This window comes from Bos grunniens, chromosome X, assembly GCF_055505025.1.
Source record: "Bos grunniens cultivar Pamir isolate PY7600 chromosome X, Bosgru_T2T1.0, whole genome shotgun sequence".
NCBI classification, from domain to species: domain Eukaryota; kingdom Metazoa; phylum Chordata; class Mammalia; order Artiodactyla; family Bovidae; genus Bos; species Bos grunniens.
The window spans coordinates 36,281,663-36,308,507 of record NC_141194.1 but is presented as its reverse complement, the minus strand read 5'-3'; the positions used below and the strand labels follow the sequence as shown (position 1 = coordinate 36,308,507).

At 39.9% G+C, this 26,845-nt stretch overlaps 1 protein-coding gene and 1 pseudogene across 5 annotated transcripts in view; both read left to right on the top strand.

Annotated features, from left to right (window-relative positions):
• Positions 1-26,845, top strand: part of PRRG1 (proline rich and Gla domain 1) — a 160,743-nt gene that overhangs the window by 2,675 nt on the left and 131,223 nt on the right. For 3 of the 4 annotated variants that reach the window (XM_086387646.1, XM_086387644.1, XM_086387645.1), the window contains exon 1: positions 14,310-14,351. The exons of the other annotated variant lie outside the window; for it this stretch is intronic. The gene's annotated coding sequence lies outside the window, so the exon portion shown is untranslated. Of the gene's footprint in view, positions 1-14,309; positions 14,352-26,845 lie in introns of those variants that run through there. 4 annotated transcript variants of the gene reach the window in all.
• LOC147340134 (transcription factor E2F6 pseudogene) overlaps positions 14,310-26,845 on the top strand; it is a 68,548-nt pseudogene continuing 56,012 nt past the window's right edge. The window contains exon 1 of the transcript XR_015158961.1: positions 14,310-14,351. The product of XR_015158961.1 is annotated as a transcription factor E2F6 pseudogene (transcript). The remainder of the gene's footprint in view (positions 14,352-26,845) is intronic.

The window sequence follows — 26,845 nt, the reverse complement described above, 5'->3', positions numbered from 1 at the left end:
GTCCTCAGTCTAATGGATGTTAAACTGGTTCTGTGCACTGTTCCTCCTTTTGAGTTTTGAGTTCCCCCCAAGACCTCCTGTTTTTGTTTATTCTCCAATGCTTCCCAGTCACTGTTTTATATTATTTTTCTCCAGAATTTTTAATTGTTTCCTGTGGCAGGATTGGATCTAGTAGAGCTACTCAGCTATAGTAATAGCAAAACTTTATAGCTCTATGTGACTTCAAATATAACAGCTGTAGAATGAGCTTTATGGCTATAAAAGTTTCTACGGTGTTTTCACTAGTGGGCTATTATTAATTAATATAATAAAAATAATCAGTGTAGCTATTAAAAGGGAGCCTCCCAGATATAACTTTTCTATAAGCTATTTAAATATTTTAAAAATAGACTTTTCAAAAGAGAGTAAAATAATAAATAGAGCAATATTACTTGGAAAATCATATTATAAATTAAGAATATTTGAAGGAAGAATAAGTGGCACTGCAGAAAACATAAGATGAGAAGTAAACACAAAGGCTGTGGCCTTGATTCTAAGTCATTATGGATAAAAACATTGGACCTCAGAATAGGTTTACTACCTTAAACTCTGATGTGGGTTGACAGGGGTCTCTTCTGTTTAGTGACTCAGGGATCCGGGTTTCCACCAGTTTGTTGTATTCCCATGTAAACATGTGGCTTGCATAACCTCTGCTATCAGGAGAAAAAGAACCAGAACGTTGCTTCTACACGTGCTTTTTATAGCCAGACTTGGAAATGGCATATGCCATTTCTGTCTACATTCCATTGGCAAGAACTCAGTGAAATGGTCCCAATCCATCTTCAAAGGAGGTTGGGAATATTGTCTTTCTGTGTGCCCAGGAAGACGAAGTAGTATGGTGAATACATAGTGCTGTATGTGCAACGCTCTCCTTTTCATTGAGGATAGTATTAGAGGGAAAAGGGCTTCCAAGGTGACTCAGACAGTAAAGAATCTGCCTGCAATGCAAGAGACCCGGGTTCTATCCTTGGGTTGGGAAGATCCCATAGAGAAGGGAATGGCTACCCACTCTAGTATTCTTGCCTGGAGAATCCCACGGACAGAGGAGTCTGGCAGGCCATGGTCCACGGGGTCGCAAAGAGTCAGACACAACTGAGCGACTAACACACACGCACGAGGCAAAGAAAGATAATTTTTAGTCCACATTTCTCTTCTTAATGGGAGGAATAGTTGCTACTTCTTGCATATCATAAGAGTATTGATGAGATCAAGACTACCTCAGAAAAGTATTTCTACAATTGATCCAAAAAAAGCAAAGAGACCTACTTGACAATAAAGAGTAATATCTTTATTTATAGATATTTGAGGGAGTGTTTTATAAGATGTTCTTTCTGCTCCCTTTAATCAGTAGTCTTAGCAACCTACTCTATATTATAAGGTAATAGAGTCTGTAGTTGTTGATACAGTATATATATTAATAGCTTTTTTGTTAATATTTTTAATATAAATTTATTTTAATTGGAGGTTAATTACTTTACAATATTGGTTTTGCCATACATCAACATGAATCTCCCACGGGTGTACACATGTTCCCCATCCTGAAGCCTGCTCCCACCTCCCTCCCCATACCATCCCTCTGGGTCATCCCAGTGCACCAGCCCCAAGCATCCTGTATTAATAGCTTTTATGTACAAGAAGGTAATCTACAGCCTATATGGAGGGTAGGAGCACTGGGAACTTACCATTGAGGGGGTGCAGTTGGGGCTACCTTCATGCTTATTGTCCTTCAACCCCAAGGAGGCTTGGCTAGTGGACTTGGCTTTGACCTTTCTCTCTTGGGGCTCCCTGCCCTAACATGCAGGAGTGGCCTATATGTAATCCATTTAGGAATCCCAAAGCTTGAAAAGTTCTCCATCGATTACTCATTCTCCCCTCAAAAATATTCCCTCCATCAGATTTTGGACTTACCATGAATGAATTATTTTATTGTTACAGTTGGGTTTTAATTTTTTTTAACCTTGGAATATCTTAGCTGATCTTTCATCATTTATCTGGTGGGTTTCGTTTTATTATTGTAACAAACTTTAACCTCTTTCCTCAGTTTCACTAAGTTAATGTTTAAAATAGTTTTTTAAAACTCCTTTCACACATATATACAGACAGGGAGAGAAGTAGAGAGAGAAAAACCAAAAGATACAGGAATATGGTGATTTCTGTACACAGGGTAGTATTTTTGTGCAGAAATGATCAGAAACTATTTTCCAAAAGAGCCCAGATCTGTCACAATAATTTTATCAAGAACTTATTTTAATAAAAATATAATATTATTTTAATAATATTTTAGAATATATTATATATTATAATGGTATATATTATTTATATAATTATATATTATAATACAGTAATATTTTATATTAATGTATTACATGTTTTCTAGAATTTATACAATATAAAGTATATGAAAAATCCCCCAAAAGATCAAAAGAAAAAGAAAAAACACTCACAGTCCCATCATTCAATCATTGTTTACAATTTAGAAAGATTATACACTGAAAACTTGATGATATTTAGAAGTAGAGAGAGAGCAAATCCACTACAGAATCGTGAACAGCTGCTTAGCTGAGGAGGCAGTCTGTAGAAATGGAGAGAATGGGAGATTTGAGACATTGATATTAGAAGAGTGTAAAGCAACTAAATGAATGAAAAGGAGTCAGGAAATTTTTTTCCTCCATCCTTCTAAGTTCTCCTGGCTGGTCTAAGAATTAAACTGACATCAGACATATTAACAGCAGAAAATCAAACAAAAGTTTAATAACATGAAGACATGTAAGAGACCCAGCAAAATTCAGTAACTTGCCAAAATGGCTGAAACCCTCACCTTCAATACCATCTTCAGCTAAAGAAGTAGGGGTGGTGGTTTGGGACTTCAAAGAGGAGGTAGGCAATTCACACAGAGATGGAAAAGCAAATATTTGCTAACCAAATGTTTGCTGGGCCACACAGAGACCATGGGACACAGAGTGGACCCTGATCTCTAGACCCTGCTGTGTTTCCCTAGTACATCTAGCCCCATGTTCTTTACATATCTCTAGTGGTAGCTCTATTCTGAGAATGGGACTTCTATCTAAATTCTTTCATGCAGTGAGATGTAAGGTCAAAGACTGATCCTGAATCTTTTAGACCTTGATTGTTTTCAGCTTGAAATAATCCACATATCAAAGAGACACATTTTGGTGTGGCTGATTTTGTTCCCTTATAGAGTACAAATGTTATAAAGGTATTGTTGTTTTTCAGTGGCTCAGTCATGTCCAATTCTTTGCAACACCAAGGACTGCAGTATGCCAGGCTTCCCTGTTCTTCACCATCTCCCGGAGTTTGCTCAAACTCATGTCCATCCAGTCGGTGATGCCATCCAACCATCACATCCTCTGTCGTCTTCAATCTTTCCCAGCATCAGGGTCTTTTCTAATGAGTCAGCTCTTCACATCAGGTGGCCAAAGTATTGGAACTTCAGCATCAGTCCTTCTAAAGAATATTCAGGATTGATTTCCTTTAGGATTGACTGGTTTCATCTCCTTGCAGTCCAAGGGACTCTCAAGAGTCTTCTCCAATACCACAGTTAAAAAGCATCAATTCTTTGGCCCTCAGCTTTCTTTATGGTCCAACTCTCACATCCATACATGACTACTGGAAAAACCATAGCTTTGACTAGATGGACGTTTGTCAGCAAACTAATGTCTCTGCTTTTTAATATACTATCTAGGTTTGTCATAGCTTTTCTTCCAAAGAGCAAGCGTCTTTTACTTTTATGGCTGCAGTCACCATCTGCAGTGATTCTGGAGCCCAAGAAACTAAAGTCTGCCACTGATTCCATTGTTTCCCCATCTATTTGCCATGAAGTAATGGGACCAGATGCCATGATCTTCATTTTTTGAATGTTGAGTTTTAAGCCAACTTTTTTACTCTCCTCTTTCACTTTCATCAAGGGGCTCTTTAGTTCTTCTTCACTTTCTGTCACAAGGGTGGTGTCATCTGCATATCTGAGATTATTGATATTTCTCCCAGCAATCTTGATTCTGGCTTGTGCTTCATCCAGCCTGGCATTTGGCATGATGTATTCTGCATAATAGTTAAATAAGCAGGGTGACAATATACAGTCTTGATGTGTTTGTTTCCCAATTTGGAACCAGTCCGTTGTTCCATGTCTGGTTCTAAATGTTGCTTCTTGACCTGTATACAGATTTCTCAGGAGGCAGGTAACGTGGACTGGTATTCCCAACTCTTGAAGAATTTTCCACAGTTTGTTCTGATCCACACAGTCAAAGGCTTTAGCCTAGTCAATGAAACAGAAGTAGATGTTTTTCAGGAATTCTCTTGCTTTTTCGTTGATCCAACAGATGTTGGCAGTTTGATCTCTGGTTCCTCTGCCTTTTCTAAATCCAGCTTGTATATCTGAAAGTTCTCGGTTCATGTACTGTTGAAGCCTAGCTTGAAGGATTTTGAGCATTTCTTTGCTAGTATGTGAAACAAGTGCAATTGTGCGGTAGTCTGGACATTCTTTGTCATTGCCCTTCTTTGGGATTGGAATGAAAACTTACCTTTTCCAGTCCTGTGGCCACTGCTGCATTTTCCAAATTTGCTGGCATATTGAGTACAGCACTTTCACAGCATCATATTTTAGGATTTGAAATAGCTCAACTGGTATTCCATCACCTCCACCAGCTTTGTTCATAGTGATGCTTCCTAAGGCCCACTTGACTTTGCACTCCAGGATGTCTGACTCTAGGTGAGTGACCACACAATCATGGTGATCCAGGTCAGAAGATCATGAAGTTCTTCTGTGTATTCTTGCCACCTGTTCTTAATATCTTCTGCTTGTGTTAAGTCCATACCATTTCTGTCCTTTATTGTGCCTGTCTTTGCATGAAATGTTCCCTTGGTATCTAATTTTCTTGAAGAGATCTCTTGTCTTTCCCATTCTATTGTTTTCCTCGATTTCTTTACATCGTTCACTTAGAAAGGTATAGTTTTACCATTTTTAAGGGAAAGAAAAGAAGTGATGAGCCACAAACAAAATCTCTTAGATCAAGAAAAATCTCTTAAATGCTAGTTCCTCAAAAGAATAAATGCCAGAGATAGCTCATAAGTCCCCCAAATAGAAAAATTGATGTCATACCAAAGACTAATAACATTAGCACTAAAAGCCCTATGGGACTTCAGAGTAGCCAACATGCTTCAGAAACTAACAGGATAAATTAAAAAATAAATCAAGAATATTTAAATACTAAACAAACAAACAAACAAACAGGATGAGGCAAAACTAATTAATTTATGCCCCAAGTTGGGAAAGAGCAATCTGACAAATTCTTCACTGGATGCAAAAATAAATAAAAAATTGTTCCATTTATATTTATTTTGATTATATATTTTATATGCATCTCTTTTCAAATAACTACTGCTCCTCCATTTAGGATTGATAACAGAAAAAATCATGCTGAGGTTTTTTTTCTTGCTGAACTCAAAATTGAATGAGAAATGACTATAAACAGAGAAGGCAATGGCACCCTACTCCAGTACTCTTGTCTGGAAAATCCCATGTATGGAGGAGCCTGGTAGGCTGCAGTCCATGGGGTCGCTAAGAGTCAGACAAGACTGAGCGCCTTCACTTTCACGCATTGGAGAAGGAAATGGCAACCCACTCCAGTGTTCTTGCCTGGAGAATCCCAGAGACGAGGGAGCCTGGTGGGCTGCCGTCTATGGGGTCGCACAGAGTTGAACACCACTGAAGCAACTTAGTAGCAGCAATGACTATAAAAGCTCAAGAAATATACTCATGAAATAATTTATAGAGGCATGTAACTGAGAAAAGAAAGTGAAGAAGGAAGAGTGGAATAAGAGCAAAGCAAGGCAAGAGGAAAGCATAAGAGAGGGAGGACTTTCTTTCTTTATTTTTTTAGTTCAGGTTCTGGTGCACTGGGAGGATTTTCTTTCTTAAGTTTTAAATAGATTTTGTTTTTAAAAGAAACGAGCCATGTATGCTACAAGTTCCTAACTTCAATCTAAGAATCTTCCATTACCAAACTTCTTAAATTTCTATAAAAAGTTAAATTACTGTTTAGTTCCTCACAGTTTAGGCATTCTAGACACCCCTGTTGAAAACATTGACCTGATTAGTTTTTCAGTTTACTTTGGGAAATTTGTTCTTTAGTCTCTAATTAAGCCATGTGTGATAGACTGAATAATGAACCCCGAAGATATTCACATCCCAATCCCTGGAACCTGTGACTATATTATCTATCACAGTGAAAGGATCTTTGTGGATTGATTATCTTGAGGAGGGAAAATTAGCCTGCATCATTTACTTGCATGCTAAGTCATGTCTAGTCAAGGCTATGGTTTTTCCAGTGATCATGGATGTGAGAGTTGGACTGTGAAGAAAGCTGAGCACCGAAGAATTGATGCTTTTGAACTGTGGTGTTGGAGAAGGCTCTTGAGAGTCCTTTGGACTGCAAGGAGATCCAACCAGTCCATCCTAAAGGAGACCAGTCCTGGGATTTCTTTGGAAGGAATGATGCTAAAGCTGAAACTCCAGTACTTTGGCCACCTCATGCGAAGAGTTGACTCATTGGAAAAGACTCTGATGCTGGGAGGGATTGGGGGCAGGAGGAGAAGGGGACAACAGAGGATGAGATGGCTGGATGGCATCACTGACTCAATGGATGAGAGTTTGAGTGAACTCTGGGAGTTGGTGCTGGACAAGGAGGCCTGGCGTGCTGCAATTCATGGTGTCGCAAAGAGTCAGACACAACTGGGCAACTAAACTGAACTAAAGTCATGTCTGACTCTTTGCGACCCCATGGACTGTAGCCCACCAGGCTCCTCTGTCCAAGGGATTCTCCAGGCAAGAATACTGGAGTGGGTTGCATGCCCTCCTCTAGGGGATCTTCTCAACTCAGGCATCCAATCCAGGTCTCTAACACCTTCTGCATTGGCAGGTGGATTCATTACTACTCACACCACCTAGGAATCCTCTGAATTATTTAACTGAGTCTTAAATGTAATCACAGGCTTCCCTGGTAGCTCAGAAGGTAAAAAATCTGCCTGCAATGCAGGAGACCTGAGTTTGATCACTGGGGAAGAGCCCCTGGAGAAGGATACAGCAACCCATTCCAGTATTCTTGCCTGGAAAATCCCATGGACAGAGCAGCCAGTGGGCTACAGTCCATGGGGTCACAAAGAATCGGACAGAACTGAGCAACTAATGTCCTAAATGTAATCACAAGGGTTCTTATGAGAGGGAGATGGAAGGAGATTTGGCAACCAAAGATGGAATACAACAATGGAACCAAGAGGTTGGAGGGATATGAGGAAGGGGATGAAAGGAACCACTAGACAAATGATACAGGAGATCTCAAAAAACTGGACCATCTATTAATGGAACCATGCTCAAAGAAGATTTCTGGGCTTTAGGTCAAAAGACTGATAAATAAATGTACATATAGTTTTATGTTAAAATGACATTTTCAGTTTTCCATTTTAGCCAACTTTGCCAATTATTAAACCAATTCCAATCCTAATTGCTTTTGATGAGGGATTCTCCTACAAGTTGGTTTATTTTTCTATAATTTATTAGCTTAAAAACATAAAAATAAGACCCAAATCCTATAAAGATGCAAAACCCCCATGACATATAAGTATTGCCCCACTCAGTCTTTCCTTCCATACTTATAAAAAATATATTTTATTATTTATTTTTGGGTGAGCTGGGTCTTGGTTGCTGTGCAGGCTTTTCTCTAGTTGGAGTGAGCAGGGGCTACCCTCTGGTTGCCATGCATAGCCTTCTCATTGCAGTAGCTTCTCTTGTTGCAGAGCACAAGCTCTAGGGTGTGTGGGCTTCAGTAGTTGTGGCTCCTGGGCTCTAGTGCACAGGCTCAGTAGCTGTGGCACACGGGCTTAGTTGCCCCTCGGCATGTGGGATCTTCCCCAACCAGGAATCAAACCCGTGTCTCCTGTATTGGCAGGCAGATTCTTTACCACTAGGGAAGCCACCTTTCATACTTTTTTTTTTTAATTAATTTTAAATAGTAATGTGCCTGTCATCCATGGCATCCTGTATGCCCCAGCTCATGCAACATTCATCTTATAAAATAAGGGCCAAGGTCTTTCCATACTGAGGTTACCCTCTGTACCTGGTGCAGGATTCGCTTTGCACCTACTTTCAAATATTTCAATGTTGCATCTTTCTTGTTATCTACCTTAAAAAGTCATATTGAAGTAAATGGTGTCAGAACTCTCCTGAGACCTAGCCTATTGTGTTGCCCTGGGCCACCCAAAGGGTCTACCCAACCAGAAATGAGGGAAATTTACTACTACCTCCCAGCAAAATAATCAGAATTTCCTTTTTCTTATTCAAGATCAGAATAACTTAATAACTACTTCTGGTTTGACTATAGTGGACTGAATTGAGGAAGGCAGTGGGATCTCAGGAAGCTGTTGATAGAATCATCTAAATGTTCTATTAACTAGGAATTGGGCTTGTCTCAAAATGTCTTATATGGAAATTTTGTGATTATTGGGGGGAAAAACATTCTCTATTTTGAGGGTCAGATTAGGGAAAGTCTGCAGCTGTTGATCAAAAGGGAAGATTAATAGGAAGGAAGTAAATATTGTACAATAATATTTATTATGGAAAAGACCCTGATGCTCGGGAAAATTGAGGGCAGGAGGAGAAGGGGGTGATGGAGGATGAGATGGTTGGATGGTATCACCAACTCAATGGACATGAGTTTGAGCAAACTCCAGGAGATAGTGAAAGACAGGGAAGTCTGGCATGCTGCAGTCCATGGGGTCACAGAGTCAGACACGACTTAGTGACAGAACAACAACAGCAATATTTATTAAGGTAGGACTTAAAAAAGTCCTTATCCTTGGGCTTCTTCCCAAGGATAAAAAGAGACTTGGTCCCTCTTTTTCCAGTGATGATGGATTTAGGAAAATCAACTCAGATTGTGATGAAACTAAAGACATGTTAGAGCTGAAGGCAAAATGACCAACAAACATTCAGACTAAATATAGGGCAAGTACAAAATCACTTGAACGTTGCATTGATTTTTCCATCTGAAAGCAGGATGTTTGTTTGACTAAAAGATTTCAGAATTCCAGCGTCTTAGATTAAGAGTCATAACTCTGAGCCTTAAATGAGATAATTGTGATTTAGAAGCAATAGCACAAAATGAGGTTTCCGAAGACTTGCATTCTAGTCCCAAATCCATTCTATATGTAGGTGAAGATACTTAAACTCTCAGAGCTGAGTGAATTAAGATTTGACACTTACTAGATTCTAATCTAGTCCTTGACCCTTGGCAGCCATGATCTTAGGTACAGTGCTTAACCTTTCCTAGCCTTGGGTTTGCTATTTGCAAAACAGGAATAATAATAGAACCAAAATGTAATAGGTAGAAGTGATGATTACATGGAATAAACATGTAAAGAACATAGCACTGTGGCCAGCATGCAAGTACTCAACAAATATTAGCTGTAATTATTCATTTTGTGGGGAGGTGGGTAGAGAGACTGGCAGGAAGGAATGAATGTCAGAATCGGTGGCATTAGCTCTTTGAAAGGGAGCTATTTTTTAAAAAGGTATGTACAATTTTTCAGCCTCTAAAGAAATGCTGGTGCCCTAAGGCATAGTCCTGGGTGACCACACCCTAGTCAAATTCTCATCACAGATCTTGCTCTTTGGCATGAAGATCAGGGTCTGTGAATACCTTTTGTGTAGTCCTCATTCTGTTTAATCAGAAACTAGACAATTAGCCTGGGGAATAAAAGAATATGAAGTACAACTTATATGTATAATAATTATTTTAACTTTTATTCTAGTATTGACAGGACCATATTAATATTGACTATCCTTTTCCAACACCTGAGAACTGTTTAGCCACCAAAAAGATCATCCAAATTTAATGCAGTTAGAGCTTAGAGAGTATGCCTGTTTGGGACCTCCAGAAATTTAAATCTGAGACAGGATTATAAGAGGTTTGGGGGAAGGATGGAAAAGTAACATCTCTGAAAGATAAATGGGGGAGGAAGGCTTGGGCAGAGAAAACCTTGGTCCTAAGATGCTGATTTGACACTTTTGAAAGGAAAGTGAGGAGGAAGCACATCAGTGAAAATTTCACAACAAAACACAGATCTGATCAAGTTTCAGCAAACCCAACGGAGCTCCAGAGCAAAGATTGTTCCTTAGACTGAGTCTCACCTTGGGCAGGAATGGCCAGGCTCTAGTGCCCCACCATGCTCATTCACATGGTGGGGAGTTACCCATCAAGCATGCATAACCCCCTCCCACCTCAAAAGCTGAGGTGCATCCTGAAGATGATTTAACTGGAGCCTGCCAGCTACACCTACTGTTTGTAGCTGAACAACAATTTTGTTTCTTGAAGGAAGATCTGAGAGGCATACTGCCAAAGAGAGTTTCCATAATATATATATACCCTCAATATATTTTATTATAACAAGTGTTTTTCATATTTTTCTGCTTTGTTGTGTGCTGTGCTCAGTCGTGTCCAACTCTTTGTGACCCACTGGACTGTAGCCTGCCAAGCTACTCTGTCTGTGGGATTTTTCAGGCAAGAATATTAGAGTGGGTTTCCTCCTCCAGGGGATCTTCCTGACCCAAGGATTGAACTCATGTCTCCTGCATTGCAGGCAGATTCTTTACTGCTGAGACATTGACTACATCATTTAATATTTTGTAATTTAAATCTTTATATTTTTTTCTTGAACATATTTTATCAAATTCTTGAAGTGCTAATAAATACCAAATTACCAATTATAGTTGTTCAGTGCTAAGACGTGTCCGACTCTTTGCGACCCCATGGATTGCAGCATGCCAGGCTCCTCTCAACTTCACTATCTCCTGGAATTGCTCAAATTCATGTCCATTGAGTCTAACCATCTCATCCTCTGACACTCCCTTCTTTTGCCTTCAATCCTTCCCAGCATCAGGGTGTTTGCCAGTGAGTCTGCTCTTCATCAGGTGGTCAAAGTATTGGAGGTTCAGCTTCAGCATCAGTCCTTCCAATGAGTATTCAGGGTTAATTCCTTTAGGGTTGACTGGTTTGATCTCCTTGCTTCCAAAGGACTCTCAAGAGTCTTCTACAGCACCACGGTTTGACAACATCAATTCTTTGGCACTCAGCCTTCTGTATGGTCCAACTCTCACATCCATGCATGACCACTGGAAAAACCATAACTTTGACTATATGGATCTTTGTTGGCAAAGTGATGTCTCTGCTTTTTAATATGCTGTCAGGTTTGTCATAGCTTTCCTTCCAAGGAGCAAGTGTCTTTTAATTTCATGGCTGTAGTCACCACCCACATTGATTTTGGAGCCCAAGAAAACAAAATCTATCACTCTTTTCACTTTTTCCCCTTCTCTTTGCCATGAAGTGATGGGACCAGATGCCATGATTCTAGTTTTTTGAATGTTTAGTTTTAAGCCAATGCTTTCACTCTCCTCTATCACCTTCAAAAAGAGGCTCTTTAGTTCCTCTTCACTTTCTGCCATTAGAGTCATGTTATCTGCATATCTGAGGTTGTTGATATTTCTACCGGCAATCTTGATTCCAGCTTGTGATTCATCCAGCCCAGCATCTCGCATGATATACTCTGCATATAAGTTAAATAAGCAGGGTGACAATATACAGCCTTGTCATACTCCTTTCCCAATTTTGAATCAGTCTGTTGTTCCATGTCTGGTTCTAACTGTTGCTTCTTGACCTGCATACTGGTTTCTCAAGAGACAGGTAAGATAGTCTGATACTCTCATCTCTTTGACAATTTTCCCCAGTTTTTTGTGATCCACACATTTAGAGGTTTTAGTGTAGTTAGTGAAGCAGAAGTAGATGTATTTCTTGAAGTCCCTTGCCTTCTCCATGATCCAATGAATGTTGTCAATTTGATCTCTGGTTCTTCTGCCTCTTTGAAACCCAGCTTGTACATCTGGAAGGTCTTAGTTCACTTACTGCTGAAGCCTAGTTAGAAGGAAGGTCTTAGTTCATTTACTGCTGAAGCCTAGTTAGAAGGATTTTGAGCATAACCTTGCTAGCATATGAAGTGAGCACAATCGTACAGTAATTTGAACATTCTTTGGTGTTCCTCTTCTTTAGGATTGGAAAGAAATCTGATATTTTCCAGTCCTGTGACCACTGCTATTTTCCAAATTTGCTGACATATTGAGTGCAGCAGTTTAACAGTATCATCTTTTAGGGTTTTAAATAGTTCAGCTGGAATTCCATCACCTCCAGTGGCTTTGTTGGTAGTAACGCTCCCTAAGGCCCACTTGACTTCATACTCCAGGATGTCTGGCTCTAGGTAAGTGACCACACCATCATAGTTATCCGAGTCATTAAGATGTTTTTTTGTACAGTTCTTCTGTGTATTCTTGCCATCTCTTTTTAATATCTTCTGTTTCTCTTAGGTCCTCACCGTTTCTGTTCTTTATCATGCCCATCCTTGCATAAAATGTTGCCTTGATATCTCCAATTTTCTTGAAGAAATTTCTAGTCTTTCTCCTATTGTTTTCCTCCATTTGTTTGCATTGTTCATTTAAGAAGGCCTTCTTATTTCTCCTTAGTGTTCTCTGAAACTCTGCATCCAATCAAAATATTCAGATCAATTTGGACATAAAGTAATAAATCCAGTAATCAAATGAAAGTGAACAAACATATGCATCTATTAAAGATGTAAAAATTATCTTTATCAATGCAGGGTTAGTGTTGTTGTTGTTTTTTTTTTTTTTTAGCACCTTCTGTATGTGAAACATTTTACCAGTGAAAAATGACTAGGACAAATTCCTACTTCCAAGCAGTTACAGATTATCTAGCCTATAGAGTCTGTGTCTACACTTAGCAATATACATACCCTCTTGCAGTCTGTCCTCACTGAAATCCCCATCTGCTTATTTGACACATGCAAAACAGAAATGAGTTCAGATAGTCTGGTTTGTAAAAATACACAAACAGAAGAACCACAAAGGTTAATGGAAAGAAATTCAGGATATTCAGATCTCTAAGGGCAATGACCGGTCTCTCACCAAAAATGTTCCTTTCCCTTTTCAGTCAAAATACTTGGTGTGAAGGACTATTGCTTTGGCCCTGTGGCAATTCTATTATTCTTAATAGCCAGTTGTTTCTCAGTTCCATCATAACTCAAGTAAAAAGAAGAAAAGTAATTTGGAATAAGTCACTTCAGGCCCACAGGCCAATTCACTTGGATTCCACTCAGGTATGTTTATTTTAATAACTGATCTGAAGGCACGTGGAATACCACAGCCGACCAGATTTTAAACAGAAAAGCATAGAACTTAAAAACTAAGCACGCATGCAGCATGGAATAATAATCAAGTTAGGCTTCTTAAAATGCTAACTGCCAGAAAAACCTGAAGCCAGTAGAGCAAAATTCACAGGGCTACACACGCTGAATACTCCTGTTTCTCAGAGGGGCTTTTAAGAAGGCTCAAATCCTGAAGTGGCTCCCTAAAGAAGCAGGGTCAGAGATGGGTCTTATTTGACATGTGTTCTTCTTCACAAGATATTTGGGTAGGTTTGTTTAAGACTTTTCTTTTCGTTCTTTCTTTCTTTTTTTTAAAGAAAAAGCAGACGTTGTCAGCAAAAGGCCAGAACAGCAAAAGAGTTTGTTCTCCGGGAAAGGGCTGTGCTGTAACAGTGGGCAACGGTTGGAAAGTCACCAACCCTGTTCTGGCCTCACACAGCATAGATGTGTTAACTAGGGTGCCTTGCACAGACAGTCTGTGGGTGAGAAATTTCCATGCGGCTCGCCTCTGGAGCGCCAAGAACCGTGCACGACGAGTCGAGAGGCCAGTGGGCGGAATAACGTGTGGGGAGCCAGGCATGTGAAAAGGTGAAAGGGTAATGAGGACCCAGAGTGGTTCCTGGGAGAGGCGTGCTGACGCCTGGGGTGGCTAGCTTGGCCCCGCGCCGAGCTGGGCTTTCTGGAGTGTGAGTGTGCATGGGGTGCACCCAGGGTCCTCAATGACTTCTCATGCCAGTGTTATTTATAAACAGATCTCAAGACTGGAAAGCTCTAACCCAGTGCCCCAAGCCTTAGGTCTTCCGTACCCCAGCGGCGGGCTCCGCCCCTCGGTTTCCCAACCTGCCTGGCCCCGCCCTGCCTCTCCTAACTCCTCCCGGGCCCCGCCTCCGCCGCTTTCCACAGCCCTTCCCGTCGGCTCCTGGCTCCAGGCTCCTGGCTCCAGGCTCCAGGCTCCCACCCGGCTCGGTGGAGGTGGTAGCGCGCAGGCGCCGTTGGCGGCAGACAGAGTGCGGAGTAGCGGCGCGGGGCGCGCGGTGAGTGTGTTGGGCACACGGGGCTCGCAGCCGCAGAATGTGGTTCGGGCTGGGCGTCCCGAGAGGGATTGGAGTGTGTGCGGGTGACGGCCGGGACAGCCGTCGGTCCCGTAAGGAGAAACCTGCCAGACGTGCGGCAGCGGGATTGGCCGCGCTGCCGGAGGGTGTCCGGCTCCTGCTGCGTGGGGAGCAAGAGTGCGTGGTGGCAGGAGCGGGCGAGGATATGTGGAAGAGGAGAAATTGAAGGAAAGGGCTGCGGAGGCTGAAAGTCTGGACTCAGGCTTGGCAGGACCGGGAGGCTCGCCAAGGGCTCTGGAGGGTGTCCCAGCTTCAAGTTTAGTAGCCCCCGCTTAGTGCCCCTGAGCGGCGGGCGTCCCGGGCCCATCCCTTCCCCCGCGCTGCCGTCCTGGAGTGCAGAGTTGCCAGGAACATTCCTCATCGCGGGGGGAGAGGATTTGGAGGAGGTGGGCTGTCGCCCCAGGTTTGTGCCAAGGAGGGCGTGGCACTCGTGTGACTTTCTTCACCCCGCCCCCGGGAATGTGTCCGTCTTCTGGTACATTGTGGTCATGGACATTTTAACAAAGGCTAGGACTGTTTTCTAGGCAGTAGCGGGTGACAGCGGGGGCGAGTCGGTGGAAGGGGGAGCGCACAAGGTCGCGGTGCAGCCTTGGGGGACGGGGGAGCGAAAGTGGGGGGCAGACATGGGGGGAGTGGAAGGCAACAACCCTCCTGCCTCAGCTTTTTCCTCCTTTCTGGTCCGCTGATTTTGATTATTGGTAGAAACAGCCTCAAGAGGGATGTGAGTGGAAATTAGTGTGTGTGTTCAGACTGGCTGCAGCCATTGGTTTTGTAATTGTGCTGTTGATGTATTTCTAAGTGTCCCTTAAGGAGAAATGGGAAACTAATGGAATTTAAGAGGAAATAATTGAAAGGAAGAATGAAGAGGTGGTGTGTCAAAACTTAGAGCTAAATTAATGCCTTGAGATAGTCCTAGTATAAATTCAGCCAAACTTTGAAGGATGTGGAGGTGTGAAAGTCAGGGTAAGTGGAAGCTGGTTAGGGCGTGGTTGATTGTTTCAATTAAGAATGGATTTGTGTGTGTGTGTGTGCGTGTGCACAGGCAAAATTACATTGGGGATATAAAACACCAGGGCAACTCTTGTAATTTAGGATAAGGTTCTGAGGCTTTCATTTTCAAGCATAGGGTTTTTATGGAAAGTAGTTATATGTGTTCCCAAGCATAGATGTTGATATTTTTACTCATTTGTTTAACTTAATACAATAAAACAAACTGAGCTTCTTCCTCCTCCACCCCTTTCCCCTGCTTCTGAATACTGTTTTATAAACATTTACTTTCAGATCTGAAATGTGTTTAAAGGCACAGTCCCAACCCCCAGATCGTAAAGTGGAGGATTTCTTCTTGCATTATTGTCATTTTACTCTTTCTTTTTCTGTTATTTTAAGTTAAATGCCACTAACATTACCAAATTTGGGGAGACAAGTATTAGGGATACATCCCTTTTCCAGTGCCTGATGAACTTCTATTTATCCTTTCAGATTCAGCCCAGTTCACTACTTGGAAAAAATTGGCCAAATCTTTCAGAATGTATTGGGCTTCCCAGGTGGCTCAGTGGTTAAAAAAAAAAAAAAAAATCCACCTATCATGCAGGAGATGCGGGTTCGATCCCTGGATGGAGAAGATCCCTTGGAGGAGGAAATGGCAATCCACTCTGGTATTCTTGCCTGGAAAATCCCATGGACAGGGAGCCTGGTGGCTCCCTGTCCATGGGGGTATCATAGTGTCAGATACGACTGAACACGTATGCACTCAGAATGTATTAATCACTTCCTTTTCTGTCAAGCTGACACTACTGGCCTTTTTTCTCTTGTTACTGGAACCTCAGTCTATTGTGTTATCCCAGTACCTAGGACTGCTGGGTATGTACTCAGTGCCTAATAAATGCACATACAGTTAGATGTTAATAAGTGTTATTAGAAAGATAGTAATTCACATCACATAAGGCTCATGGGATAATAGAAGAAATTCAGAATGCTGAAATTATAGTGTTTGAACACCATTATTTAGAATATGGATAGCAAATAAACACGGAAATATGTTTCCATGTATTAGTCTGTGGAGATCCCTGGGTTGGGAAGATAGATGCCCTGGAGAAGGTAAAGGCTACCCACTCCAGTATTCTGGCCTGGAGAATTCCATGGACTGTATAGTCCATGGGATCGCAAAGAGTCGGACACGACTGAGTGACTTTCATTTATATACTCTTCTTAAAAAGGTATAAAAGCTTTGTGTATATATATATAGGCGAAGTAAACATCAGAAAAAGGCTGATTATTTTTTTAAAGGTTGATTTCTGATACCAAAACAAGTGAAAAGTCAACGCAAAATGATTAATCATTTGTAGAAAGACACAAATAGAGTGCCACTGGAATTTAGGAAATTCGTAAGCAGATCAGGCTGACTAGATGGCATCTTCTGGAGGGTAATGTAAGTAAAGAAGCTATAACCGATTAGACCAGTTAGACTAATCAGTTGTATTATACTCCTCCAAAATCATAAGGTGACTTAAACATTTGGCTAGGGAATCTCTTCACAGCACAGTGCCCTCAGTAGACTTGGCCTGACTTTTCTGCCTACAAGTTCTCTTAACACCACCAGCATCCCTGGCCTTCCAGTCACCTCTAGCTAATAACAGAAATTATCTTCCTTTTGCTTATTACAATTCAAGCTCCTCACCCCAACAGCTGGCTTTCCTCTGCTAAATGGATTTACCCATTGGAGAGAATATCATGAGCAAATGGTTACTCAGTTTATAAGTGAATAAAATTGATACTTTAGTTTTAAAAATGAGTCAGAATCTTGCTTGGTTGGCAACCTGGATGGGAGGGGAGTTTGGGGGAGAACAGATACATGTATATGTATGGCTGAGTCCCTTTGCTGTCCACCTGAAACCATCACAACATTGTTAATCAGCTGCACTCCAGTATATATATAATTTTTTCTTCTTTTTTAAATAAGATAAATCTTAATAAAAAGTTTTTTTAAGGAAAGGCAGAAAACCTATTCTGGCTCTTAGTACATTTCTAAGTTTTCTCCCTTCATTTAATTTATCCCCTCTCCACCTAAATGTAAAAACTTTTTTTCTTCATGTCACTTTAAATATAAATATATATAAATAATAATAACCATTATCCCCCCCTAAAACAATCCAAGTTAGTGTCTGGTTTTGTCAGTAAAACTTGGGACTCAGAATGAGTAGCCTCCATAAAACTTCAAAAAAAAAATAATAAAGTTCTACATCCTTTGTGGTCTGTAGACTACTGAAAAAAATTTTCCCAACCACTGTGATTAAGGCTTTCTGTTTAAAACTTTCCTCACCTAGACTGACTTCCCTATTTCTGGTTTCTTCTCTGATTCTTTGACCAGTCAACCTCAGTCACTTCCACTGAGTCGTCTTCTTAGGGTTCTGTTCAAGACTCTTTCTTTCTGAGTCTTTGCAGGAGACAGTGATATGGTGGTCAATGGTGTCAAATTTGGAGGCAAGAGTTTAAACTTCTGTTTCAAAGTTTCAGTGTCCTTACCTGTAAAAATAATGATTACAACACCTGATAAGTGAGATCAGGTGTGTTAACAGTTTATCAAAGTATCTAGCACATACTAATTGCCCTGAAAACAGTAGTTACAATTATTTGTAATTGCCATTTCTTAGGACACCTACTTAAGCCCACCATAGGCTTCCCAGGTGGCTCAGACGATGAAGAATCTGCCTGCAGTGCGGGGGATCTGGGTTCAATCCCTGCATTGGAAAGATCCCCTGGAGGAGGGCATGACCACCCACTCCAATATTCTTGCCTGGAGAATCCCCATGGACAGAGGAGTCTTGTGGGCTACAGTCCATGGGGTCACAAAGAGTCCAACATGACTGAGCGACTAAACAAACACACATGACAACTACAGTAACAGTTAACTTCAAAATATGAATGTGTTGACATCATGCTTCAGTCCTGTGAGTAGATTCCTCCCATATTTCCAAAAACAGGTGGCTTAGCACACTGGTTCAGAGAAGGCAATGGCACCCCAGTCCAGTACTCTTGCCTAGAAAATCCCATGGATGGAGGAGCCTGGTAGGCTGCAGTCCATGGGGTCGCTGGAGTTGGACACGACTGAGCGACTTCACTTTCACTTTTTACTTTCCTGCATTGGAGAAGGAAATGGCAACCCACTCCAGTGTTCTTGCCTGGAGAATCCCAGGGACGGTGGAGCCTGGTGGGCTGCCGTCTCTGGAGTCACAGAGAGTCGGACACGACTGATGTGACTTAGCAGCAGCAGCAGCACACTGGTTTGCAGACATCAGCGTGCCTAATAATCACAAGAATTCATTGATTTCTGGACCCCATCCCTCGAATTTCTGATGTCTGGAATGGGGCCTGAGGAATATTCATGTCTTGTAAGTTTCCAAATGATGGTATTGCTGCCTACCCTCGGATCCACATTGAGTGGCACTGATTTAGATGGCATTAAGACAGATTGGCAGGGAGGAGGGAAGACCGAAACCAAAAGACCAAGATGTTACCGAAGAGAGGAGCATGCTTAAAATTGGTGGTATTGGATGCCTTGGAAAGTTCAGAAAGGATAAAACTGAGAGAACACAGTTGGATTTGTGTTCTGATTGGAGCCTTTTTATTTGTTTTTCATGTGTGTCAGGTACAAGAGTTGATCTAATTATACTCCTCAATTGGTAGAATATTAACATTATTATGACCAGAAAAAAAGAAAAACAACATATGGCAGATCTTTGAGATAATAGTTCTTAATATGGGGGTGTGTATTAGACTCTGTTAGGGAGCAGTTTTCACCAACACACTTAGGTTTAGTGTGTTGTCTAAAGTGTCTCCCCAGTGCAAACTGATCAAGTCAGAATTTCAGAGTGTAGAACCTGGCGTGAAAAAATTCCAGGAGGGTTTCATGTACACTCTAGTTAAGAACCACTTCTTTGAATAATGCTGGTCAGGAAGTAGAAGCAGTGAAAAATATTTTTTTTAATTGTTGATGAAGGAAGAAGGGAAGAAAAAAAACTGGAGTCTGAGAATTTTAAGGGATCAAGAAAACTGTATTGTGAAAGGGGTGAAAAGCCTACTGGAATGTTTGAAGGTGTAATGCTAAGGGGATATAATTGATAAAACAGAGAACTGGATCCAGAGAGCAGGAGGGCCTAGAATCAGGCACCAAGAGAATAGAGGGGGAAAGAATGAGTTAAGAAAAGTAAATCTAAATGTGAGAGGGGAGAAGTTGAAGGAACACTCTGTAAGGGAGGTTTGTTTGCACACTACTTTTCAGTGGAACTTAAATAGGCCATGAACTCTATGGATTTTTCAAGTTTAGTAATGCTGGTTACTAAAGTTCAGGACTCCAGCTACCTCTTATGGTTGCACAATTGTGTTTTTTTCTACCTTTTTTCATTTGGAAGAATTTTTTGAAGTTAAGTTCAGGCATGCTCTGTCATAACCCCATTTCCCAAGCCCTTCCCCTAAGACTGACATAAGTATATGGTTATCATTCAACAAATGTTTGTGTGCCTCTCAATTGCCAGGTATTATTCTAAGCACTCAGGATATAGCATTGAATAAAATATTTGTATTTTACTGGACATTTCTGTCCTCAAGGAGCTAACATCCTATTTGAGGGAGGAAGAAAATAAACATAAGTAAGTAAAATGTGGGTGTATGTGCGCTCCGTGTGTGTGTGTGTATACATGTGTATATGTGTATGTGAGTAGAGTTACAGTGTTGTATTCTTTAGAGAAATGCAAAGTAGGAAAAGTGAATAGTGGAGCATCTATAGATATTCATCAGTAGGTGAATAGAGTCTTTTGGAGGGCAGTGATCAGGGAAGACAGTGTCAGCAAAGAGTTTTAAGAGATGAGAAAACTATTTGGAGGAAGAGCTTTATGGGAATAGAGAACAGCAAGTATAGAGGTCCTGAGGTGGTACCTTTTTGAGACGTTTTGCTAGGAATCACAAAACAGTCCTTGTGATGAGAATAGCATGAATGAGTGGGAGTGAATAATAAGAAACAGGGTCACATAAGTAAGAAGGTGTGTTGGAGGGTTAGGGCTATTCCACTCATTTTGAGAGGATATTGTAAGGCTATTGAGTGAGAGGAAAAGCCTTAGAAGGTTTGAAGAGTGAAATGATGTGATCTGATTTCTGTTTCATAAGGATCAATCTGAGTGCTTTGTGGAGTATAGAATTGCAAGGGGAGCTGGAACAGTAGAGACCAGTTTGAGGATAGGTCGGGGTGACTTGAACCAAAGTAATATAATGCTAAAGGTATGATAAGTGACCAGATTTTCTGCTCACTTATTGGAAGTGGAATTGGAAGGGGAATATGACAAAGGATGAGAGTCAAGGATGATGCCAAGGATTTTGGTCTGAGCAACTAGAACAATGGAGTAGACACTTAGTGAGATATGGAAGATTGTTGGAGAAGAAAATTTGAGAGAAGGAAGACCAAGCATTCAGTACTAGGCATGCTGAGTCTGAGAAGACTTTCTGCTATCCAGGTGGAATTCAGGAGAGTGGCATGGGTGGAGAGGAAGCTCTGGGAATAGATCAGATCATTACAAGGAAAGAGAAGGACTCACTCCTTAAAAAAAATAAATTAATGAACTGTTTTTAGATCATTTTAGGTTCACAGCAAAACTGAGTAGAAAATAGTCCTCCAGCTTTGTTCTTCAGTATTAAGTTGACTCTTTTAGGTCTCTTGGCTCTCCATATAAATTTTGGAGTAAGTTTGTTGATATCCACAAAATACCTTGCTAGCTTTCGATTGAGATTGTGTTGAGCCTATTGATCATCATGGGAAGAACTGACATCTTGCCACTATTGAATCTGTATTTCCATGAATGTGGAATAATTCTCCATTTATTTAGTTCTCCTTTGATGTCTTTGGTCACAAATATGAGGCATTTTCCTCATAATGGATTTTGAACAAACTTTTTTAGATTTATATATAAGTAATTCATTTTGTGGGGAGTGCTAATATAAATGGTAATATATTTTAAATTTCCAATTCCACTTATTTATTACTGGTGTTTAGGGAATTGAGTAACTTTTGCACATTAATCTTGTGTCTTGCAACTTTGCTATCATTGCTTATTAGCTCCAGGAGTCTTTGTTGTTGATTCTTTGGGGGTTTTCTACATTGTCGATAATGCCATCTGTGAAAAAAGTTTGATTTCTTACTTACCAATCCGTGTAACTTGGGAAGGAATTCCCAGGTGGCGCTAGTGGTAAAGAAGCCACCTGCCAATGCAGAAGATGCAAGTTCAATCCCTGGGTCAGGAGGATCCCCTGGAGAAGGGAGTGGCTACCCACTCCAGTATTCTTGGCTAGGCAATCCCATGGACAAGAGGAGCCTTGTGGGCAACAGTCCATGGGGTCACAAAAGAGTTGGACATGACTGAGCGCACACACACATAACTTGGAAAAGAGTGGTAAGAGGAGACATTATTGACTTGTTCCTTATTTTAGCTGGAAAGTTTTGTGTTTCTCCCTATTAAGTATGGTGTTAAGCTATAGGTTTTTGTAGATATTCTTAACAAGTTGAGGAAGTTCACTTCTACTTCTCATTTTCTGAGAGTTCTTAATCATGTATGGGTGTTGGATTTTGTAAAGTCCTTTCTCCGCATCTGCTGATATGTTCGTGCTATTTTTCTTCTTTTGCCTATTGATGTGATGGATTACATTAATTGATCTTCAAATATTGAATCAGCATTGCATAGCTGGGATAAATCTCACTTGGTTATGGTTTGTAATTCTTTTTATACATCGCTGCATTTGATTTGCTAGTATTTTGTTGAGGGTTTTTGCAGGTATGTTCATGAGAGATACTAGTCAGTAGTTTTCTTTTCCTGTAATGTCTTTGTCTGGTTTTGGTATTAGGGTAATTCTGGCTTCATAAGTTAGGAAGTATTCCCTTGGTTTGGTTTCTATCTTCTGGAAGAGACTGTAGAAAATTGGTGTAGTTTCTCCTTAAGGGTTTGATAGACTTCACAGGTGAGCCCATCTGAGCCTGTTGCTTTCCTTTTTGAAAGGTTATTAATTATTGATTCTATTTCTTTAATATATAATATATATTCATATTGTCTATTTCTTCTTGTATGAGTTTTGGCAGGTTGACTCTTTCAAGGAATTGGTTTAATGGATTTGTTCATAATAATCTTTTATTAACCTTTTAATGTCTCCATGCAATCTGTAATGGTGGCTTTTATTTCAAGTAATGTAATTTGTCTCTCTCTTTTTTTTCTTAGCTTGGCTAGAAGATTATTAATTAAAAAAAATCTTTCCAAAGTGTCAGGTTTTGGTTTTATTTTCTCTATTCATTCCTCGTTTTCAGTTTCATTGTGATATCTGCTCTAATTTTTATTATTTCTCTTCTTTTGCTTCTTTGAATTGAAGTCACTTTCTGACTTTCTATGGTAGAAGCTTAGATTGTTGATTTTTAGAGCTTTTTTCTTTAAATGGGCTTCCCAGGTGGCGGTAGCGGTAAAGAACCTTATATGTATGCATTCATTGCTATAAATTTTCCTCTAAGCACTGCTTTCACTGCATTCCGTAGTATTTGGTAAGTTTTATTTTCATATAGTTCAAAATATTTAAAAATTTGAGAGTTCATGTGTTGTTTATAGTGAGTTGTTTAATCATCATGTGTTTGAGGATTTTGCAGTTATCTTACTGATTTCTGGTGTAATTGCATGGTGGTCTGAGAGCAGACAGTATATGATTTATATTCTTTTAAATTTGCTAAGGTTGCATTTTATGTCCCAGAACGTGGTTTATTTTGGTGCATATTCCATCAAGCTAGAGAAAAATGAGAATTCTGTTGTTGGATGAAGTCGTCTTTAGATATCAGTTGTATCCAATTGATTGGTGGTACTATAGAGTTACTGAATTTGTGCCTGCTGAATCTGTCCAGTTCAGTTAGAGGAGTGTTGAAGTCTGTAATAATAGGAGATTCATCTGTTTTTCCTTGCAGTTCTGACAGGTTTTGCCTCATATATTTTAACACTTTGTTGTTATGTGCATACATTAAGGATTGTTATGTCTTCTTGAAGAACTGACCCCCTTTGTCATTGTGTTATGATATTATCCTCTTATCTCTGACAACTTTCCTTGCCCTGAAGTAGCTCTGTCAGAAATTGATATAGCTGCTTCTACTTTCTTTGATTAATTACTAGCATGGTATATTTCTCCATGCCTTTACTTTTCATCTGTGTGTGTCTTTCTATGTAAAATGTGTTTCTTGTAGACAATATATATTTGGGTTTTATTCTTTCATCCACTCTGACAATCTGTCTTTTCATTGGTATATTTAGATCATTGATGTTTTAAAAGGATTATTGATATAGTTGGATTAATAACTACCATACTGCTTTCTGTTTGTTGTTCTTTGTTCCTGTTTTTGTCTTTCATACTTCTCCTGTGTCTTAATTGACACTTTACATGGTTCCATTTTCTCTTATTTGTTAGTGTATCAGTAAACTTAAAAAAAAACAACAGCATTTTTTAATGGTTGCCATAGCATTTGCTAAATACACGTTTCCAACTAATCCAATTCCACTTTCAAATAATACTGTATCACTTCATATGTAATAGAAGTACTGTATAATAACAAAATATTCCAAATTCCTCCCTCCTATTCTTTGTATCATTGTTATTCATTTCACTTATACATAAGCGTATATATAAGTATTTATAACTGAATGTACTGTTGCTAGTAGTTTGAGCAAATTGTAATCTTTTAGATCATTTAAGAATGAGGAAAAAGTTTTTATATTACTTCTAGTTATTCATTTATTGATGCTCTTCATTTCTTTATGTAGCTCCTTATTTCTGACCTATATTATTTTCCTTCTCTCTGAAGAACTTTTAACAAATCTTGTCAGGTAGATCTACTAGCAAAAAGTTGCCTTAGTTTTTGCCTGTCTGAGCAAATCTTTATTTCTCCTTCTCTTTAGACAGATAATTTCTTAGAGTACAAAATTCTGAGTGGGTGATTTTTTTTCTCTCAACACTCTCAAGTATTTCTGTTCACTCCCTTCTCGTTTGCTTGGTTTCTGAGGAAATGTCAGATATACAGTTAGCTCTCGAACATCATGGGGATTAATCCAAGTGAGTATAACTTACTGCCATACCTCCATAGCTCCAGTTCCTCTGCATCCACAAAATCAACCAACTAGGACTCTGTGGTACTTCAGTATTTACTACTGAAAAATATCTGCATATAAGTGAGCCTGGGCAGTTTAAATCCAGGTTGTTCAAGGGGCAACTTACCTTTGTTCCTCTAGTGATACTTTTTTTTTTTCCTCCTTTGGGTTGTTTTCCAGATTTTTTGTCTTTGATTTTCTGCAATTTGCCTATAACATTCCTAGACATAGCTTTTGGTTTGTTTCTTTGTTTTGCTTTTATCCTGTTTAGCATTTTATCCTGCTTGATGTTCTCTGAGCTTCCTGGATCTATGGTTTGGTGTCTGACGTTTATTGGGGAAACTCTCACTCATTATTGCTTCAAATACTGCTGCTGTTCTTCTGTCTGTTTCCTCTTTCTGGTATTCTCATTATACATATGTTACATCTTTTGTAGTTGTCTCAGAGATCTTGGATATTCCTTTCTTTTCAGTTTTGCTGTTTCTGTTTTCATATTTTCAAGCTTAGAAATTCTTTACTTAGCTGTATCCATTCTCCTAATAAGCCTATCAAAAGCATTCTTTATTTCAGTTACAGCATTTTTGATTGATAGCATTTCTTTTTGATACTTTCTTGGAATGTCTATCTCTCCACTTACACTATCCATCTTTTCTTGCATGTTGTTTACTTTTTACATTAAAGCCCATATCATATTTGCTTTTTAACTGCTGCTGGGTCTTTGTTGCTTTGCATGGGCTTCTCACTGTGGGGGCCTCTCTCATTGCCGAGCACAGGCTATAGGTGCACCGGCTTCAGTAGTTGCCACACATGGGCTCAACAGTTGCGGTTCCTGGTCTCTAGGGCATGTGGGCTAAGTAGTTGTGGCACACGGGCTTAATTGCCCCACGACATGTGGAATCTTCCCAGACCAGGGGTCGAACTGCTGTCCCTTGTGTTGGCAGGCAGATTCTTATCCACTGGGCCACCAAAGAAGTCTCAAGTCCATAGCATGTTATTCCTAGTATTTTAAAATTCCTGGTCTGATAATTCTAACATTTTAGCATCTCCCAAAGAAGTGGCTTTATGCAATGTATGTCACACTTTTATTCAACATTTATTGAGCACTTTTGCTGTGAAAGGGGTGTGCTTTACCCTTTGTAGAGTAGAAACATAAGTATTTCTCAAGAATATTATTGAGCATAATGAAATGAGAGTCGAATAAAGTTCCACAAGGCAGGGATAATCAGAGCTCTTAAAAATGCTCAATGGTTGCTTTTCTTTCTCTATTATTGTGTGGTAATAGCTGGTATACTTCTTTTCAAGCTCATTCACATACATATATGAATTTTTGATAGTATTCATTATCTTCTGGAAAGGCTTGGCGGTTAAATGGGCCAGAATTGAAATAACAATTTGAGCTTCTTAATTGAAAATAACAATTTTCAGTGCCTCATAATTTAGAACCTAGGATTTCTTTAGGAGAGGGTATGCTATTTTATATTCCTGACTTGGAATAAGTTCCCTGCATTCTATTTTTTCCCTTCTTTGTGTCCTAGAAGATACATGTTATTTCCTGGAATCCTAGGTAACCAAGCTCCTCCTTTTTGACCGACAAAACCTATTCAAAGCACTGTGTGTTCTGTGTAAGGGCTCTAGTCTGGCTCTAGAGAGCCTGTTCTTTGTGGTTTGGTTTCTAATGTTATGCATTACCATTTTGAAAAAAAAAATCCATATGACTAACTTGCCACAGTAATCCTGTCTGACATGTTTGTTTCAGAGAGAAAGCTGGCAAAGTTAGAAACACATGCCTAGTTGAAAATTTGCTGTCACTGCAGAAAAAAGTTAATGGAATATATTCCTAGTCTTTTCTTCTATGTTAGTATTACTCATGGGAGCAGAATAATGATTTTTGGCAAGAATATATTTACTTTCCTGTGTAATTTTATCATACTTCAATTTCTCACTCATTTTTTCCCTAGGATTTATCAAGAAAATATTATTATATAGAGGAGTAAAAATAAAAATTCTTTCTTTAGGCTCATAAGCAGTTAGTCTGAAAATACACTTTTTTGTTGCATTAATATGAACTATCCATAAACACTGAAAGCTTCCAGCCTGCAGGTACCACTTCATAGTGCTTCTCCAGTCCCTTCTCCAGGGGATCTTTCTGACCTAGGGATCGAACCCGGGTCTCCTGTTGCAGGCAGATTCTTTACTGTCTGAGCCACCAGGGAAGCTCCTATAAAGCCCCACCCACCCCTAAAGACTGAGCTCTTCACTTTCTTAAAA